General features: G+C 39.2%; 1 pseudogene; it reads left to right on the top strand.

The window, feature by feature from the left end:
* Window positions 1–531: 531 nt before the first annotated feature.
* Window positions 532–3,364, top strand: LOC149143058 (pentatricopeptide repeat-containing protein At2g13600 pseudogene; annotated as a pseudogene).
* Window positions 3,365–21,810: the final 18,446 nt, after the last annotated feature.

Here is a 21,810-nt window from a genome sequence, read left to right as displayed (position 1 = left end):
AATATTGGGCATGCGATGGAAGTGAGACTTCTCTTTAAATTTATGGAGAAAACATGTCTTATTGGTATGTTCAAATCCTTCCTAAAAACCCTTCAATTTTGTAAAAAAAAATATTGGTTATGCATTGGAATTAAGATTTATATTTTATAATTTGTGCTTAATTTATGGTTTTGAACTTGCCATATAAAATTAAAAAAAAATATTATCACAAACTAAAAAAATATTTCTAATTTTTCAAAAAAAATCAATTAATAATTAGAAATTTACCAAATATAAAAAATATATTAATCAAAATCTTTTAGTAAAAATTACATAAAAAATTGCCCAACACACTTACCAACCAACCAACTAATGTGATTCATTTTTAATTAATATAAAACATCACAATAAACATAAAACTCTTCGCCTATTACAAAGGCAATGATAAATATCTTACCAAAAAAAACAAAACAGAGTAATAAACAAATTTTTTTTTTTAATGTATATAAAGAAATAAGTCATATGATGGCCCGGATTTATTTCTGGCAACCGGATATGTACTGTGCGAGGAGTGATAAACCTCTCTGACGGCCAAAGGCTGACGATATTTATCCAGCCCATTCTAAAGTATGCAGTGGGGCTGGAAGAAAATGGATTGAAAAACAAAATCACAGCTCATCTGCAACCAACTTCCAATGGGTTGAGCTCAGTGAGTAAAATGGCTTTACACCTCTGCTACTGCTCTTGATTTCAATTTGAAAAACTAACCAGTCAGAAAACAGAAACCAATGTTACAGGCTTTGAGCTATGAGAGAACCAGGATGATATTACTGCATGTGGAACCTTTGTTTTGCCTTCAACTTAGGCTGTCCACCACTACCACTTCAATGGCTACATCTCTGGATCATGTTACAACACTTTGTAAGCAGGGCTGTTTGGAAGAGGCCGTCCATTCTTTGTATTTTATTCAAAGCCCTCTTCACTCTTCCATATATGTTCATCTCTTGCAGGTCTGCATCAAGAAGAGAAACTTACCACAGGGAAAACTAATTCACTCTCACATGGAGCAGAGAGGATTCACAGAAGACATACTTTCACACAATACATTACTCAACATGTATGTCAAGTGTGGAAGTGTGATGGACGCTCGCAGAGTTTTCGACCAAATGACTGAAAGAGATGTGTGCTCATGGACTGTCATGATTGCAGCTTATGCAAGGCATGGCCCTGCTGAAGAGGCATTGGCATTATTTCGTCAAATGCAAAGAACAGGTCTCCAACCTGATGAATTCATCTTTGCCAGTATTCTTCCAGCCTGTGCTAACTTGGCATCTCTGCAACAGGGTGTGGAGATCCATGAAAGAATAATTGCAAGTGGACATCAGTGTGATGTTGTTGTGGTGAATGCACTAATAGACATGTATGCAAAATGTAGAAACATACCGAAAGCACGCAAGTTGTTTGACAAAATGCACCAACGAGATGGTGTCTCCTGGACAACCATGATTGCAGGATACGCCTACGACGGGCTTGTTGACGAGTCCCTGAAACTCTTCAAGGGAATGCCTCAGCGAAATGTGGTCACATGGAATGCAATGATTGCGGGATTTGCACAGAATGGACATGCCGAGGAAGCCCTGGGATTTTTCAAACAAATGCAATTGGCGGGTATAAAGCCAGACTCAAAAACTTTGATTAGTATTCTGCCAGCATGTGCTGACTTGGCAGCGCTGCAACCGGGCATGGAGATCCATTCATTAATAATTAGAAGTGGATTTCAGTCAGATCTGTTGGTGATGGGTAATGCCCTGATTGACATGTACGCAAAATGTAGGAGTATAGAGAAGGCAAGTCAAATATTTGACAGAATGCATCAGCGAAATGTTGTCTCCTGGACAGCAATGGTTGCAGGATTTGTACAAAATGGGCTCATTGATGAGGCCATGAAACTCTTCAAGGAAATGCCTCATAGGAATGTGGCTTCATGGAATGCTATGGTTGCAGGGCTTGCACAGAACGAGCATGGTGAAAAGAGCCTGAGGCTTTTTGGGCAAATGCAATTGGCTGGTATGCAGCCAGACTCAAAAACCTTTGCCAGTGGACTCCTAGGATGTGCCCAATTGGTGGACTTGAAACTAGGTATGGAGATCCATGGAAAAATAGTAATAAGGGGATTTCAGTCTGATCTATTTGTGATGACTGCCCTTGTAGAAATGTATGCACAATGTGGAAGCATTGAAAAGGCACAGTGCTTGTTTGGCATGATGCAACGGCGAGATCTGGTCTCCTGGAATGTAATGATTACAGGATATGCTGAGAATGGGCTTGTTAATGAAGCCCTGAAACTCTTCAAGGAAATGCCTCAGCAAAATGTGATATCATGGAATGCAATTATTGCAGGGTTTGCACAGAACGGGCATGGTGAGGACGCCTTGAAGATTTTTCAACAAATGCAATTGGAAGGCGTGACACCGGATTCAAGAACTCTTGCCATTATTCTTCCAGTGTGTGCAAATTTGGCAGCTTTGCAACAGGGTTTCGAAATCCATGAAAAAGTAATTTCAACTGGATATCAATCTGATACCCTTGTGGTGAATGCTCTGATAGACATGTATGCAAAATGTGGTAGCATAGAGAAGGCAAGCAAACTATTTGACAAATTGAATCGTAGAGACCTCATCTCATGGAATTCTATGATTGGAGGGTATGCCATGCACGGCTGTGGCAAGGAGGCCCTCAAACTCTTTGAACAAATGATAAACTCTAGCATCAAACCCAACCATGTCAGCTTTGTGAGTGTTTTATCTGCATGCAATCATGCAGGTCTAGTGGAGGAGGGCTATCAATACTTCACCTGCATGAGTGAATATTATGACATAACACCTACAATGCAACACTATAAATGCATGGTTGACCTTCTTTGCCGTGCTGGGCGTTTGCATGAAGCAAATGACTTTATCAACAAAATGCCAATAACACCTGATGCTGTTGTGTTGATTTGTTTGCTTGGCGCTTGTAGAATACATAACAATATAGAACTAGGACAACGTGTGGCAGAGGGCCTTTTTGAGTTATACCCTGAAAACGATGCACCTTATGTGCTTATCTCAAACATTTATGCTGCAGTTGGCAGGTGGAGTGACATTGAAAAGGTACGAAAAATGATGAAGAATAGAGGCATAAAAAAGAAACCTGGATGTAGTTGGATTGAAGTCAATAAACAGGTTCATGCTTTCTTTGTAGGAGAAAAGCTTTCCTTCTAGGTGATATATCACAGTCACAAGTGAAAAAAAATCTGTACAAAGTTGGACAGATTGTTTGACGAGTCACCACTTGAAATAACTTCATGAAGGTGTTTATTCAAGTCTCCTCCCTTTAAAAATTTCTTTGCTCTTAAATCATTGTGAATGATTAACGATTTAAATTTTAAATATAGTTTTTTAGCTCAAATAAGGTTTCTTCAAGGGCCGATTGCCCCCTCTTGATTAAGTACACAGGAATAACCTTTTTAGCAAAGCTGTTTTGCTGTTTGCTCAAGGTTACTTCTGGTTTCAGGACTAATTTCCCTTTCTCTGTCAACCTTTGGATTGCCCAAGATTGCTTCTACTTCCAAGGTTAACATCCTTTTCTTCTTCCACATTTGGAAGGTTTGTTTGTATTATCTTTCCTCCGATTTTTATTTTTTTTTAATGTTTGTGAGTATAAGGAATTCTAAAGCGAAGGCCTATTGCCCTAGGTTTTACAGATGCTGCTTAGTGTGGTCTAGTCAATATACGAGGAATTACACATGGCCATAAGTAATGGCATCTTTTCAAGTTAAATGGCTGTGCAAAGGGTATGCCGTCTTAATTGAATTCATGTTTGATCAAATACTGAGTAAGTCTCAGCATTGTGCCCACCTATGAGTCTGGTAGCAATCTCTAGTGAATCATAAAGCCATTTTAGAAACTTTTTCCATCATTCCTTAGCCATAGTATTCTGATTTCTTCTAGTTGAAATGTGTAGCTTGGGAGGTACTCTCACAACCCCTGGGGTACTGGGCTTGTGAGGTGTTGACCCACATAAATGAAGCTTTGTGGGCAATGTATCCAAGTGATGGGTTCTGTACACAAAGTTGTGGGCACAAGACCAAGTTGAAAAATGATAGTTTATTCATTGAAAGCATGAGGGGCACCCTTGATGGGCTAAGGGGCAGCTAGGGCTTCGATGATGTAGTGAAAGATAAACGAAAATAATTTTGATTCCTTAAGAAATTGGTGTTCAAGCAAGATGGCTTAGGTCAGCAGCCGGCTTGGTTATATGTCATGACCCTTTGTGAGAAAAGACACCAGCAAGGAACACTATAAGGAGTGAAGATAAGTTTGTTGAAAAGCATCCAAGCAAGCATTCTCATGTGATTACTGTCCTAAAGGAAGAGCGAAAATCTCAGGTAGTCGCAGAGCCTTAAGGAGGACGAGCTGGAGCACATTATGGTTTGTCTAAGTCTGCAATAGAAGGTCGAGTTTAGCCCAGGAAGAGGAAGTTGTCTCTGTGATACTCAGCCCTTAAGTAGGCCTTTTCTGCGCAAGGTTTTGGAGGTATTTCTCTCTGTGGTTTGTGCCCTAGACTAGGGCTATTTCTATGCATGAACAGTCACCCTAGATTAGCCCTAAAGTCTATCCTAATGACCTGTTGAACTGCACTCTGTTTCTGGGTATAGAGGAGAGGGCCGAGACTCTAGAGGAGCAAGATTATCTCTGTTTTAAGGGCCGCAGTGCCTCCGTTTGTGCGCACTAGGTCTGTGGGAGGTCAGATCCAAGAGAGGAGCCGAAATACCCTCAAGTGTGGACAGAAGAGTGCATGCAAGTGGACAGAGTGTAGGGTGGTACGCTGAAGGGAGAGAGGGGCTGTCATGAAGTGAAGTTGTGGACGGAATCATTGGAGAAGTGCTGAAGGTTGATTGATGTATAAGGTCTGTTCAATAAGCTGATTGGACAGCGTGTTAATAAGCCCAAGTACTGTGGTATTGGTGGAGCAATATCCCTGTTAGGTGGCAGACTTCTCAAGCCCTAAGTTCTGTTATCTTTGGAGCAGCAAAGAGATAGTGTGAGAGCTGGTTCGTGTGCCCTAGATTCAGATGTCCTGGGAGCAGCAAGAGGTCTGTAAGTGGGCAGCTAGTAAAGACCCCAAGAGCAGTCTTACTTGGAGCAGCAAGAAGGTTGCTAGCTAAGTCACATGACACGAGGACAGTAAATACGAGTATTTGACACGAGACACAACAACCTCAGAAACAGGACACGGGGGACACATTTTATATATATATATATAATTTACTAGATAGATATCATCAATGTATATATAGTGCCTGATCCATATTTTTTAGAAATTAGAACATCTATAGATATGAATCGTGATGATATCTATTTAGTAATTTAGTATTTACAATTTTAGAACTAGTTAGTTTATTAATTTACTACATCAGTGATGTTCACAGTTCAATGTTCATATTATTAACAATTGTTCAAGCACATAAGAAACTAGAAATTTAGAAATATCATGATAAAACTAAAAATTTAGAAGTACAACTTAGATATTAAAACCATAAAATGCAGATTTTTCATTAAGTCATCAAAATCAAAATGTATTACATAGATATCGAGGGAATTCCACTAGAAAATACAAAATAAGTAGATACAAAATAGGTAGGAATATCATAGCTTGTCAGTGGTACTGGTCATGACTCTAGTCACAACTCTATCAATAGTCCAAGTCCTCCATGTCATAATCACCATCAACTACCACTGCCATTTGACTCTATTCCATCCTTCTCTATGCCCAATCCAAGATCTCTTGCTGCATTTGTTGGTGTGGAGGATGGCCCCTCAAAAGACTCGTCATCAAAAGTGACTCGCTCTAGCATTGGGTCATTAAGATCCATGTTGGCTAACACCTGACAAACAAAAACAAAATTGATAGAAAAAATTAAAAAAAATTCAAAACGCAATGCTTTTTACTTTGGGATTTTAGTGGGACACATGTCCTAAAATTAGGACATGTTAGGGCATGTGTCCGACACGGCCCAAACACGTGTCCTGATTTTAAGACACGTTAAAAAATGTGTTAGACACATTTTATGGGTCGTGTTGTGTCCGACACGTGAAATATGGGACATGGGACCCCTAAGGACGTGTCTTGTGACTTACGTTGCTAGTGGGCAGATTAGATAAGCCAAAGATAAGCCAAAGTTCAGGGATCTTTGGAGGAGCATAGACCATTGTGAGAGGTAGTTTTGAGCAGCTGAAGATACTAACAATTCTAGAGCAGCAAAAGTACTTGTGAGCAATAGAAGATGTGGCAAAGGACCTGCAAGGTGTTCAAGACAAGTGCACTAAAAGGGCTGGTGTAAGCGCTTCTTGAGCAAGTAAGTCAAGTGTGTCTTGTTCAAGGGTAGATTGAGCACCATATGTTGTTGATCGCAAGACCTAGTTTTCCTTATGTTGTTGATCTCAAGCCCTAGTTTTCCTTGTATCAAGACTAATTGCAAGGGCCATGATCCTTGGTATGGGAGCCCTATGTTTATTGTATTAAAGTTGATTGAATTTAAGCTTCTATGATCCATAATCAGAGTTTTTAGAAATATTTTCGGAAAAATCACATTTAGAAAATCTTTGTCGACGCGTTTTGAACCAACGAGTGTGGTTCATCGTCAGGACAAGTTGGAAAATCACGCAGCTGACCTGAAACATGAGAGAACCAAGTCCTCTGCATTGGCTGAACATGCGGAGTGGACTAATCATCATGTTTGTATTGAGGAAGCCCAAGTGATTGCTAAGGTTGCGCATTTCCATCACCGGAAATTTAGGGAAGCTATTGAAATTGAAAAGAGGCCTTTTAATCTCAATAGGGATGATGGGTGGAAGATAAGTAGTTGTTGGATCCTTGCCCTTTCTTCCCAGTCATATTCCCGCGCCCCCCCCGCACTTCCTCCCGTCCCTCCTCCCCTCTATTAATAACTTAAACTAAAAAAATTCCCCCTTTCCTTTTTTGGTCCTTATCTTAACTAACCGATTTGTTTCTCTTCAGATGGCTGAACGAATTAAAAAGTTTCCCAAAAACCGTTAATATTACTTTCTACAATTGTTTAATAATATTTAATCTAAAGACAATGTTAAAGCAATTCTGACTCATATTAAAACATTAATAATATCACCCTTGTCATAACTAACTAAATGAGTTAATATGAGATTACTTTCTAGATTTATAATAAGAAGTTTATTACTATAGTAATATTACTATTATACTTAGTATCATTATATTAAAGTATTTATGACTCGGTTTCAATAAATATTAATATTATTAATATCATTATAATTAAGATTAGACCCATATTAAATTATTATCAATATCATTATAAATATTAATATTATACGTTAAATTATGATTACCCTTAGTGTAACTAACTGTAAGGGGTTAATATTAACCATTATAAGATTAATATTTAGATTTTAGTAACATGTTTTGGCAAATTTTTTATAAATTCTACCCTATTATGATATTATAATTTAATGATATTTAGTATAATAATTTAGATAATCCAGGAATGTATTAAATGACATTATAAAATCCTAATATTTTACTCTAATTCATTGATAACAATATTATTATTAAATAATTTTTAACCTACCTAATCTAGCCCTTTCTTAATAGATTATGGCCTTGGACCAATTAAGCCTAATATAGCCGTTTTTTTTCCAGTCAAACCTAACCATCCCTATTTAACATGTAGCCATGATCTGTTTTTTTCAACTTGTTACGATAAACCACACTGGTTGGTTCGAAACGCGTCGACAAAGATTTTCTAAATATGATTTTTCCGAAAATATTTCAAAAAAACTGTATTAAAGTTGTAATATAACAAGTTTTGTTTTGTGTAAATTTCTTGTGTACTACATTGATTCACTGCTACATTTCCCGCTGTGCAAAGTGCTTGTGTTGTGGCATTTTAGTGTGTTTGTGATTGTGTTTTAGACATAACCCTGATTCTGAAATGCTGAGGAAAAATCAACACTTCTCAACTTAGGCCCATTGGTTCCTCCAGCTTCTTGTGGACACAAGGAGCTTTCCGCTTGGCACATGTAGACGCTACAGCTTGACCTTCAATAAACAAGCGGAAATATTTTTCATCTGGTCTAGGTAAGGACGATCTTCCCACTTCAACAGGGTACCATTTCTCTTCTCAGTAGGTTGTCAAGATATTTTTGTTAGATTTAGAATGTATGCTTGATCAAGTTTCATATTTTGTTTTGTCTACTTTTGAGCTATATTTTCTGTTTTGCATTTATGATTTACACCAGATTTTGGTTTTGTTTTAATTTAGCCTCCCTGGTTTGTATAGTTTAGCAATCTGCACGAGCAGTAAAGCTAAGCTAAAAAGCGAGAGAGACACTTCTACATTCCTATCACTTTGAGGCTTAGCGGTCAAACAGTCTAATTAGATGATTAATATTCTTTCTCGCGAATTGAACCCATTTTCAGTGACTTTTTTGGCGAAGCGACTGTGCTATGAGGGGAATATCTGTAGTGTTTCATACACAATACTCTAGAGATTTCATAATTTTAACTGTTCTTGAAGTAGGTTTACTTTGGTTCAAGTTCATAATGTGCTTTCATGCTTGAATAGAAACGATTTCTGTTTCTCCGTGTTTCTTCAGTTGCAAATATGTCGAGGGACGGAAAGGACAGGATGAGTTAGGAATAGGGTGCAAACTTACTTTGCGTCATAAACCTACTTTGCTTTCATAACAAACACACACAGATTGTAGCCACCTAGGCTCTTGAAAGGCTTTCTCATTAGGGAGAGTTAGCCTCTTGAGGTCATCTGTAGGTTGGGATAGGAAGCAAACATCAGCTTCTCAGTAGACCTTAGTGCATTCCTATAGGCCACTGCCTATCCTCGTATTACATTTTTGGAAATTGTATTAGAGACATAAATTTCAAGCAATTCCTTTTTGCTCGACCTAAGATTAGCTGTTTCACATCATTCTTGTCCTTCATCATATCAATCATAATTACATGCACTCGTTGTACAAACTATTCATGTCCTCAACAGCTGATTTCAAATGAGGTTTCCAAGATAAAGAAAACCTTTCATTTTTCAAGTTACCACACATATCAATTGTGTGGAAATTTTGAAGATCTGTGCTTGGTGCAAATTTAGAAATTTCACTCAATTTATTTGAAATTTGCTAAATCTATTTTTCTATGAACTTTCACCTTTATGGCTAAATCTGAAATATAGATTACAAGAGCATATATTTAATTTTTTTACCAATTAAACACATAAGACAATTCAAGTAAGTAAACACCAAACAAATGGACTTCAAGGAAACTATGTTTCCAGCCTTGAGGACACAATCTCCAACATATAACAAATTTGAGAATTACTTATAAACAGCAGTTATAGCCACAATTCTTCCCTCTTAGCTTCTATTTACTTGATTTACTTGACACATCGCAAAATAAAATCTGTTCATTGTTGTGTTAAATCAGCATACGTAACTAGCACTATGAACTATTCAATTACCATGAGTACATATGCTGAAAATTAGATTCGCAAGTACATAAAGTTGGAGAGCGAACAACAGTTCATATATGCAAAAGGATGTAGTTGTGAGTACATATCAACAGCTTATCACAAGTTGGTATGAGATAGTCCTTCAAATTTATAGCAAGCTATGACTCTTCAATGCATTCAAACCTTGGCTAAGGCATTCACCATCAACAACAAACTTTAACCAACAAATATGGCCTAGCAAGGCATCACACCAAGCCAGTCCTAGCTCTCAATTTCCTTATAGGAAATCTTTGTGAGCGGCATTAGGTGACATAGCAAGGCATCATACCAAGCTACTCCTAATGCTTAATTTCCCTATGGGAAATCTTTATGAGTGGCTTGCATTCAAACCTTGGCTAGGGAATTCACCATCAACAACAAACCGTAACCAACAAATATGGCCTAGCAAGGCATCACACTAAGTTAGTCCTAACTGTCAATAAATCTTTGTAGCAGCTTTAGGTGGCCTAACAAGGTATCATACGATGCTACTCATAATGCTTGATTTCCCTATGGGAAATCATTATGAGTAGCTTAAGGCAAAGTCACTCATAGAGATTTTCCATATGGAAATCAAGGGATTTTTCATAACTCCTGACTTCACATAGGGAAATTGAGGGTGCAACTAGTCATAAAGATTTTCTATTCTACGTGAAATTAGAGGATTTATTATGACTCATGATCTCCATTTAAATTTGATGGGAAATTGAAGGATTCATCAACCCCCTTGAGTAGTGGAGTCAGGGTGTAGCCACTTGCTGTCCTATAAAAGGCTCAATACCAAACTAGCATCAACACTAACAAGTCCACCTTAATCTTTTTTCAAGCTTGTCTCATACAAAATCTCCAAGCAAAGCATTTGTTATATTTACAATTTATAACAATACAATTAAAAGATTTAACCTAACAAAGGGATATGGCCATTCCACCCTAATAACTAAGCAATCATATGAAATGGTACCAATCATATTTTATCAAATCTCATATTTTATTCAATTATATATATTATTTATAATTTATGAGGTTTGACTTATTGTGCTTTGTAGGTTGGAGATGTATGTAGTAAATGAACTTTGTTCATTACATTGTTATAAAAGTCAAGTTTGATTTCATCTTTTGTTCTCATTTTCAACAAAACCATTAACTTTTGGCCTTGATCTTTGATTTGAGTTTTGGACAACACGTTTTATTTGGGGTGGAGTGGAAGAAAAGATAACTATTACAAGTACTTGACCCCCTAAAAGCCAAGCTTTGGGTTCATTTATTTTCACTCATTACTCCAATGCAAAGAAAATCTACATATAACTAGAAAATTCATAGCAATATGTGTACAACAAAACCACCATCTTTAATAAAAGAAAATCACATCCTCTTGTTGACAGGGAAGAGAGCTTCACTTTACCTCATGGATCAATTTAGCAGCGTTATTGCCGTTACAACTACGGAATAACCTTTCAACCACAATCTTAGATGGCATGTGGTGTCTCTTAAGAGTTGTAATTCTAAAAGACCGTAGCAAAACCATCAAAAAACACAAAATCATGACTGCGACCTAAAATTTCATGAAGTTGTGTTTGTGTTTAATGGCTAATGAGAAGAAGCTCAAACTTGTGGCTGGCATTGGATTCAAGTCATGTTGCCGCATTCTTATGGTAATTGCGACGCTGATTACAAAGAGTATCGAACGATCCTTTCTTTGGTTCATTGCCATTTTCAACAATGTTACTAACTTAACGAGAACTTTACTAAGTTCTCGTTTTATAAGGGGTTGCATCAAATCATGGTTTTCATGTTGATTTTGAAAAGTGGTGTTGCAACATCTAAGTTCTCATTTTATAAGGGGTTGCATCAAATCATGGTTTTCATGTTGATTTTGAAAAGTGGTGTTGCAACATCACCCTCTTTTTTTTTTACACTTTAAATCTTCTAACCTTAAAAGTATCAACATTTTCTTTTTCAAATGTTGATTTTTGAAGTGTTTTTTAAATTTGTCTATTTTTTTGTTTGTTTGTCAAGTTGTTTGTGATCCTCTAGGCTTAACCTGTGGCTTGAGGAGCCACAACCCAAGGGCAACCCAGGGGCATCTAATTCATCAAAGCCACCTGGGGATTGCACGCGGCCTAGGCCACCCCAACCCTAAGTTGAATGGATTTTTTAACATGTCTCCTCCCCATAGCACAGGGCACAACCACCCTCGTGAGGTTTGATCCTGGTTCGCCTCGCTAACGAGGCCCATCCTCAACCGGTTGTGCTAGTGGGACTTGACGTCTATTTTATTTATTTAAATGTTGATATTTTTAGCATTTTTCAAATTTGTCTACCATTTTTTTTTGTTGCAAATGTTGAATTTTAAACATTTTTAAAGTTTTTCTACCTCTTTTTTGTTTGTTTGTTTGTTGACAACATATTTTTTTTTTCGAACTTTGATTTTTTAAGTATTTTTCAAGTTTGTACAAATTTTATTTTATTTTACTTTTGTGGTCAAAGTTACGAATTAATTGACAATATGGCTTTCATCATTGTACCCTTGAAAATAAAAGACATAAAATTGACTCTAAATTCAAAAGTTGTAGTACATGGTTTATTTCTTTTGTTATAACTAATTTTTGTTTAATAATTAACATTAAAAAAAAATAAAAAATAAAAACACAATCTTTATGTAAAAAAAATTTCATTTGAAAAAAATAAGAATATATATATATATATATAACATGGATCAGGGTTCACTGTGTCTAGTTCCTACAATTTCCCTTAGCGGTTATGAGGGTTGGGGTGTTATTTTTAACTTGAGTAGTGATTTTTTCACTTCCTTCGTGCTTGGAACAAGTTTTTCGATGATCCTAAGCCTCTGAGGTTTGGGACCAGGCTCATGGATCATCTTAAAGTTTTGTTGAAACTCCTTATCCCTCACCCTCCTAAGACCCTCATTTGGTTACAAATTTCCTCCTAGGATCACAGTCGTTCCATGCGCCTTCGTTTTCTTCATTGGACTTGGGGTTTCTAGCGGTTGGATCAATTTCTTTTGGGCTTCAAGAGGAGATTCTGCATGCATGTAATCTTGCTTCTTTTTTCCTTTTGACAATTGGGGTGGAGTTGGCTCCTACTGTTTCGTGTGTTGGTTCTAGAGATTTTTTTTGTGGCACAAACTGAGGGTTTGCAAGTTTCACAAGAGAATGTTTGGGAGTCTGTTTGGGAAGGACCACTGGGGGGTTCTCTGAATATATCCTCACCTAATAGTAGTTCTGATCTCTTTGGAGGGGGGAGGAAGAAGAATAAGTGCATCAAGATGAAGCCTGCTCCAAATCTTAATATGGTTTTGGGTGAGGGTGTTACTATATAGATGGTCGTGTTGTTGTCTAAAAAATCCCTATTTGGCAAAGCAAGGGGTTAGGAATTTTGTTTAAAGACCATTGTTGAGTGGGTGGAAAGCTTTATTAAGCCTAAGGTGAAGTCCTCCCAAAGGCTACTATTCTTGCTAAGGGTTGGATTCAACTGATCTTTGAAGATTTAGATGAGGCTAAGATGATTTCGTCACAGGTTTGGTCCATTGACTCGACTCCCATCATTTTCAAAGTTTGGTCTCCTACCTTCGATGCTTCCCGAGAGCATATTGACATCATCCCTATTTGGGTTCAGGTACTTGGTCTACCTTCTCCTTTTTGGAACTCTATTGTCTTTTAAGACATTGGGAATACCCTTGGCTCTTTCCTTGATGTGGATTACTCCTATTTGTCCATGGGGGACCAATCTATGACAAGGATTTTAGTTATGTTGGACCTTCGCTAGGGCATTGTTGAATAGTTAAATATTGGAAGAGGGGAAATTAGGACGCAAGAGATAGATTATGAAGGCCTTCTAATTTCTAGAACTCTCATCTTTGAAGACATTGGGAATACCCTTGGCTCTTTCCTTGATGTGGATTACCCCTATTTGTCCATGGGGGACTAATCTATGACATGGATTTTAGTTATGTTGGAGCTTCCCTAGGGCATTGTTGAAGAAATAAATATTGGAAGAGGGGAAACTACGATGCAAGAGCTAGATTATGAAGGTGTACCCTTCGGGTGTAGAAGATGCCATAATTATGGACATCTAGTGGATTGTTGTGTTCTTCCTATGGGGAAAAAGAACCATAAAGGCATAGTTTTGGCTCAAACATTGAAAGATCTATACCTCCTACAATTTCCGAGGGGGTAGCCCAAGCTACTTGCAAGCATGTTGTTCCTCCAGTACTTTCGGCATCCCAGGTTTCTCAGGTGATGGATATTGCTTGCTCAGAGTTGGTTATACAGTTCCAACATGTTGTGGGGCCGTCTTCTATAGATCCGTCCATGCAACCTCATACATGGGGAAAGAAATTATGCAACAGATAAATTATCTAAAGAAGATTTCTCTTGGATCAAGGGGTCATCATGATCTCAGAGTTTCGTGACCATGATAGATCTCACTTCTATCATAGATCTCATATGGATGTTGATGATACCTCTCCTTTTGGATATTTCATGATCTAATAGGTTTATCTTTTTTGTTAGTGTTTTGATATCTGAAACTGTTAAATTGGCAACTAGGGACAAACTCCATGTGGGTCAGCTTATTTATGGTGGCTGATATTTTTATTGGATCCCTCTTGTCGAGAGGTGTAGGATTGATCTAAAGATCATCCAATTCCGATAAGTATTTATGGAGATATGAATTTATTTTGATTATGTAATTATTATCAAGCCGACCAACTCTTATGTAGGCTCAAGAAACCCAAACGTTGTGTCTATTCATCATCTACACGTTAGTATAAATAGAAGAGGATTTGAAGTCATTTGGCAACTCACCTCAAGTGATCTCCTCTCCACATATTGGGTTTTTGGAGAAGGAGATACACTATGGATTACGCTGGCCTAGTATACTAATACGTTGTCCATACAAGTCACAAAAGGTGGCCGCAGTGACATGAAGGGTAGCCGCAGTAATATGGTGAAGCCGCAGTTGAAAGAAGCCCTACTAAATTACGCTGTAATGAAGACCTAGATCCACGCAGACATCCACGCAGCAGATGAAGGCATATCCACGCAGGCAATAAGGATGATCCACGTAAATGTTCAAAAGTCCTATACGCAGGCACGCAGGCCCTAATCTACGTGTTAGTAGATCCACGCAGGCAATGAGGATGATCCACATAGATACGCAGGCACACAGGCCCTAATCTACGCTGTTAGTAGAGATTCCTTCAATGCAGTCATGGTTATAGCCGCAGTGATGTAAACACAGTCATGGTTATAGCTGCAGTGATGTAAACGCAGTCATGGTTATAGCCGGAGTGATGTAAACGCGGTCATGGTTGTAAACGCTGGTTTTTACGCTAGTTTGTAAACGCTGGACAGTCACTAGATGGTAAACGCTGGACAGTCATTGTAAACGCTGGACAGTCACTAGATTGTAAATGCTGGACAGTTACTGGATTGTAAACGCTAGACAGTCAACACAGTTAGGGTTGTAAACGCTGGACAGACACTGGTTTGTAAACGCTGGACAATCAACGCAGTCTCATAAGTTGGGACAGTCATAATAACGGTTGTCACATATATATATTGAAACGCAGGTAATATATGTGAACGCAGTCACATGATGAGGCAGCAAGAGAACACGCTGAGCAACGCAGTCAAAGGGAGCACCGCAGTCAATGGAGCAGTTATCCCACACGCAGTCCATGGAAGACTTGGATACGCTGAAGCACCCACATGCAGGTTAATATGCCACGCAGGTCAATATGCCACACAGTTCATATGTATGTCAACGCAGATATAGATACATATACGCAGGCAGTATATATAACTCAGGCATATATATACTCAACGCAGTCACTCAGGCACATGTATACGCAGTCACTCAGGAATATATATCATGCAATCAATATATTTACACGCATCATTATATATATACAGTCTATATATATATATATATATATATATATATATATATATATATATATATATATATATACATGAATATATACGCAGATATTCGTGGGCAGTAGGGAACCAGAACCGCAGGCATGTTACCTTGATATAAAACTCTTATAAAGAGGTCAGAAAAGAAAACGGACTACTGTAGATGACAGCATGATTGTGTAAGATTTCAGAACTATAGCCTAGCTGCTTTGCTAGGCTGCAAGCCATAGCAAGTAGCTAAGGCTGATGACAGTGTTATAGTGTTGCAACATGATGATGCAAAGGCAGCATGATGACGATGATTCATACTAGCAGGGGCAGCATAATGACGATAATGCAAAGGCAGCATGATGATGATGATGCATAAGCAGCATGATGGTGCTACACGGTCAGGTACAACAAATAGACAAGATGCAACATGATAATAGGTGAAGGAGTCACCTTGAGAATCAGTTGAAGCAGAATGTCTTCAACTGATCTCATCGTTATACGAAATGATCTATGATAGATCTAGATAAGTCAAAGTGTTGACTTCTGTTGTAAATGTACTCTCTCTCTCTTTCTCTGTTGAACTTTGAAGATAAAAGAAGATTTGATCAAAGGGTTTCCCCACACATTGTGGGGTTTGTCCCTATCTAGCGCCACATCTTGTGTCCTCTTGTCTTGGCTTGTCTTCTACGATTTATATTTGTGTTCTATTTTCAGTTTATCTTAATGCTGATGTGATTGCTAACTGTGAAAATTTAAATAAATTGCTCTAGCATAGAACATACCTAAAATTAACATGGTATCAGAGCTGAGGTGAAGACAATGCCCAAGCAAGGGTGAAAGAGCAATCACCAAAGATAGTTGGGACAAGACAGAAGGATCAATGGGTTCCTCATAATTCACATAGGGTGAAGTCGAAGCATAAAATATTATCAAAATGGTGCAACGGAACTTCTGTTGGCCTACCTAAAGATCACTTCATTGGGAAGTTCAGATCTAAGGGTGGAAGGAAAGGCAGATGTCGTGGTTATAAGTTCAGCCCTTATGCGAAAGAGTGTTCGAATGGCAGAGATGCAGCTCATCAAGGACACGGTCGACTCTTCAAGGAAGCAAGGAACCCCAGGAATGGAAGTCAAAGGTTTTAAGGTGGCATTCGTTGATGGAAAGGTCCACAGGTGTGAAAAAACCTGTAGAGTTTGAGATTCATGAACATGAATCTCATGTATACAGGTGGAAGAAATCCCTCTATGGCTTGAAGCAAAACACCCCGGGCATAGTATGAGAGGATTGATAGCTATCTGTTAAAGCTGAGATTCACTAGGAGTGAAATGGATCCAAACCATCCGAAGGTTGTGGATGATAGACCTCTCATACCAGCACCTTATGAGGATGACCTATGCAGACCCTCTCACTTGCAGAAGTAAGAGGGAGTTGGATTCCGGACATATGTTTTGCAGTTAGCATGGGGAGCTCATATCTGGTTGAGCCTCACTGGATTGGTGCCAAGAATCTTCTGAGATGTCTTCATGGCACAATCTCTCATGAATTGAGATACACTGTCGGAAATATGAAACTGCATGATTATTCGAATGCTGATTGGGTAGGTAGTATGGAGGATCACTGGAGCACTTCTAAGTGTTGTTTCTCTTTAGATTCTGCTTCGGTATAATGGAAAGAGCAGGAAGCAGAAGTGGGTTGCCATAAGCACCGCCGAGACCGGATACATAGCTATGAATATGATCTCATATGACGCTGCTTGGTTAGGGAAGCTCTTCAGTGAGTTGTTTGATCACATACTACTGTGATTCTATGTGACAACCAGAGGTGGGATTCGATTATTGAGGAATCCCGTAATCGTCGATTGCTCCAGTAGATAGACATCATCTGGGATATGGTAAGTCGATGAGCAAGGAGGCTCCATCACATTAAGATGATGTACAGGTTGAAACACCTTGTCAAAGCCCCTAGGAAAGATCTAATCTGCGATTTTCCGAAACGACTTGGAGTCATCAAGAAACCCTTGTACAAGGGTCCTGCATGTTGCATACATTGAGCTCTGGGAGCTCTAAGGGCTTGCAGTTCTTACTGGAGCAACATATGACCACAGGGTGACTCACCCTCCCCTAGTGGTGCACACTGGGACAATATGATTCGCTCTCTTGTGGAACAGGGTGATTCGCTCTCCTGTGTAGCAGGATGATTAGTTCTCCTGTGAGGCCTGGATTGATGTGTTCTCCATGGCGATTGTAGCAGGATTGATGTGTTCTCTTGTGAGGACAGGATTGATTAGTTCTCCTATCGAGGCATCCTACCCATGCAGTCTGGGACTCATGGGAAGTACCTCTCATCTAAACAATGGGCAGGGAAATGAGGATAGGGACCATAGTAGTACCGATGGACGCATTGTTGTATCTACCGTACTCCCTATGCTAGGATGACCTTCATTGGTTTGGGATCAATGGACTGGTCTGGGACCAGTGGTAGGAGTTGTACCCCCTATGACATTGACTTTGGGTCGGTTGAGACTGGTCTGGGACCAGTGGTACATACTCTGAGACTGACTTCGTGTCAGTGCAGGACTGGTCTGGGACCAGTGAGAGTGGTACATACTATGACGCTGACTTCGGGTCGATTGAGACTGGTCTGGGACCAGTGGTACACTCTCTGAGCCTGCGATACTGGTCTGGGACCAGTGGTAGGAGTTGTACCCCCTATGACACTGACTTCAGGTCGGTTGAGACTGGTCTGGGACCAGTGGTACATACTCTGAGACTGACTTCATGTCAGTGCAGGACTGGTCTGGGACCAGTGAGAGTGGTACATACTATGACGCTGACTTCGGGTTGGTTGAGACTGGTCTGGGACCAGTGGTACACTCTCTGAGCCTGCGATACTAGTCTGGGACCAGTGGTAGGAGTGTTACCCACTATGACGCTGACTTTGGGTCGGTTGAGACTAGTCTGGGATTAGTGGTACGCACTCTGAGATTGACTTCGCGTCAGTGGAGAATGATATGAGACATTCTTGATCAATTCTTCTTCTTCATAGTTCTGCAGAGCTAAGCAGACCAGAGCCAACAGAGCTGAGTAGAGCAGAGCAAAGCCAGCAGAGCTGAGTAGAGCAGAGCAGAGCCAACAGAGCTGAGTAGAGCAAAGCAGAGCCAGCAGAGCTGAGCTGAGCAGAGCAGAGCCAACAGCGCTAAGCAGAGCAGAGCAGAGCCAACAGAGCTAAGCAGAGCAGAGTAGAGCCAGCAGAGCTGAGCAGAACAGAGCAAAGCCAGCAGAGTTGAGCATAGCAGAGTGGAGCAAAGACAGTAGAGCTGAGTAGAGATGAGCAGAGCTGGGCAGAGCAGTGCAGCGCACTGATGGCGGAGATAGTATAGTGAGACATATAGATCAACGGATGGAGTTCTCCCTAGTTGAGAGGGAGTGTTGAATTGGCAACTAGGGCCAAAATCCATGTGGGTCAGCTTATTTATGGTAGCTGATATTTTTATTGGATCCCTCTCGTCGAGAGGTGTAGGATTGATCTAAAGATCATCCAATTCCGATAAGTATTTATGGAGATATGAATTTATTTTGATTATGTAATTATTATCAAGCCAACCAGCTCTTACGTAGGCTCAAGAAGCCCAAACATCGTGTCTATTCATCATCTACATGTTAGTATAAATAGAAGAGGATTTGAAGTCATTTGGAAACTCACCTCAAGTGATCTCCTCTCCACGTCTTGGGTTTTTGGAGAAGGAGATACACTATGGATTACGCTGGCCTAGTATACTAATACGCTGTCCATACAAGTCACAAAAGGTGGCCGCAGTAACATGAAGGGTAGCCGCAGTAATATGGTGAAGCCGCAGTTGAAAGAAGCCCTACTAAATTACGCTGTAATGAAGACCTAGATCCATGCAGACATCCACGCAGCAGATGAAGGCATATCCACGCAGGAAATAAGGATGATCCATGTAAATGTTCAAAAGTCCTATACACAGGCACGCAGGCCCTAATCTACATGTTAGTAGATCCATGCAGGCAATGAGGATGATCCACATAGATACGCAGGCACGCAGGCCCTAATCTATGCTGTTAGTAGAGACTCCTTCAACGCAGTCATGGTTATAGCCGCAGTGATGTAAACGCAGTCATGGTTGTAAACGCTGGTTTGTACGCTAGTTTGTAAACGCTGGACAGTCACTAGATGGTAAACGATGGACAGTCATTGTAAATGCTGGACAGTCACTAGATTGTAAATGTTGGACAGTTATTGGATTGTAAACGCTGGACAGTCAACACAGTTAGGGTTGTAAACACTGGACAGACACTGGTTTGTAATCGCTGGACAAACACTGGTTTGTAAACGATGGACAATCAACGCAGTCTCATAAGTTGGGATAGTTGTCACATATATATATTGAAACGCAGGTATTATATGTGAACGCAGTCACTCAAGCACATATGTATACGCAGTCACTCTGGAATATATATCATGCAATCAATATATTTACACGCATCATTATATATACGCAGGAATATATATATACACAGTCAATATATATATACATGAATATATACGCAGATATTCGTGGGCAGTAGGGAACCAGAACCGCAGGCATGTTACCTTGATATAAATCTCTTATAAAGAGGTCAGAAAAGAAAACGGACTACTGTAGATGACAGCATGATTGTGTAAGATTTCGGAACTATAGCCTAGCTGCTTTGCTAGGCTGCAAGCCATAGCAAGCAGCTAAGGCTGATGACAGTGTTATAGTGTTGCAACATGATGATGCAGAGGCAGCATGATGATGATAATTCATACTAGCAGGGGCAGCATAATGACGATAATGCAAAGGCAACATGATGACGATGATGCATAAGTAGCATCATGGTTATACGTGATAATAGGTGAAGGAGTCACCTTGAGAATCAGTTGAAGCAGAATGTCTTCAACTGATCTCATCGTTATACGAAATGATCTATGCTAGATCTAGATAAGTCAAAGCGTTAGACTTTTGTTGTAAATGTACTCTCTCTCTCTTTCTTTGCTAAACTTTGAAGATAGAAGAAGATTTGATCAAAGGGTTTCCCCACACATTGTGGGGTTTGTCCCTAGCTATCGCCACATCTTGTGTCCTCTTGCCTTGGCTTGTCTTCTGCAATTTATATTTGTGTTCTATCTACAGTTTATCTTAATGCTAATGTGATTGCTAACTGCAAAAATTTAAACAAATTGCTCTAGCATAGAATATACCTAAAATTAATAGAAACTCTAGAAACAAAGTTTTTTTTTATAGATTTTGATTGACAGTATAGACTCTCAGATTTTGTATGATAAATTGTTGGTCCAAAGTACTAGTTTTGGTTGTCCATTTGACAACAAAAGTATTGAAAATATTTCAGAATGCACGTTTTATACAGGCATATGTAGAATGTAATTTTATACTTTTTGGAAATAAAATCTTCAAATACAAAATAAAACTAAGATATTGAAAAAAGATATATATATATATATATATATATATAGAATTTAAAAGGATATTTTTTTTGTAAGCTTGGCAGATCTTTTTCATTCATTTTCAGCAAAAACAGGTAGGAATTACATCCATATCCATTTGGTAAGGTGGCCTCAACCTACCCATTGGGAAACTAAGTTTGTTGGCCACCTTACCACATTATAAGCGGTCCAAAAACAAAATAGTTTGAGACTATCTGTCATAGCTATATATGTATGATTGTCCTTAATTCTCCTAGTGACCAGATAACTGAGACAAAACAACAAAGTCTATAAATCCTTCATTTATACATAGCAAGAATTAAAAACTAAACTAAGCAAGTCATGCTATTACTCGTTAGATGAGTCCATGGGCGCTAGATCTTTTGCACTGGATCCTAGCAATTTAGTCTGCGGGAGGCATGGAATGTGCTTCTCTATGCAGCTGAGGCAGACACTCTATTGTTGAATATGGGATTGAATGAGTTGAAATTCCTTTTGAATTTCCTGGAATTCTGAATCAGTCTTGGAAGGGCGAGCAAAGGGTGTCGTCATGGCCTTGGCCACTATGTTCTTCATTAACCAATAGAGATAAACAATCTATTTAAATTGAGAGGACTTGCCTCTGGAATGGCCAGGGTTCAACACAAGCTCCCTCCATTCCTCCATATCCAAATCAATTATTTTTGCCTGCTGATTTAAGTCAGCTTCCCACTCAAAAATTAATTGACGGATTTGGGGTTGAGTGTTGGCCTGAGTAGCTACACGGATTAGGTTTGAGGTGGATCTGTGGCCGCGTCCCCTAGCCAGTCATGGCTGGGT

This window comes from Pinus tabuliformis, chromosome X, assembly GCF_031772625.1.
Source record: "Pinus tabuliformis cultivar Carrire ecotype Pingquan chromosome X, CPIR1, whole genome shotgun sequence".
In the NCBI taxonomy this organism is placed as follows: domain Eukaryota; kingdom Viridiplantae; phylum Streptophyta; class Pinopsida; order Pinales; family Pinaceae; genus Pinus; species Pinus tabuliformis.
Note: the sequence above shows the minus strand (reverse complement) of the source record. Positions and strands in the feature narration are given on the sequence as shown.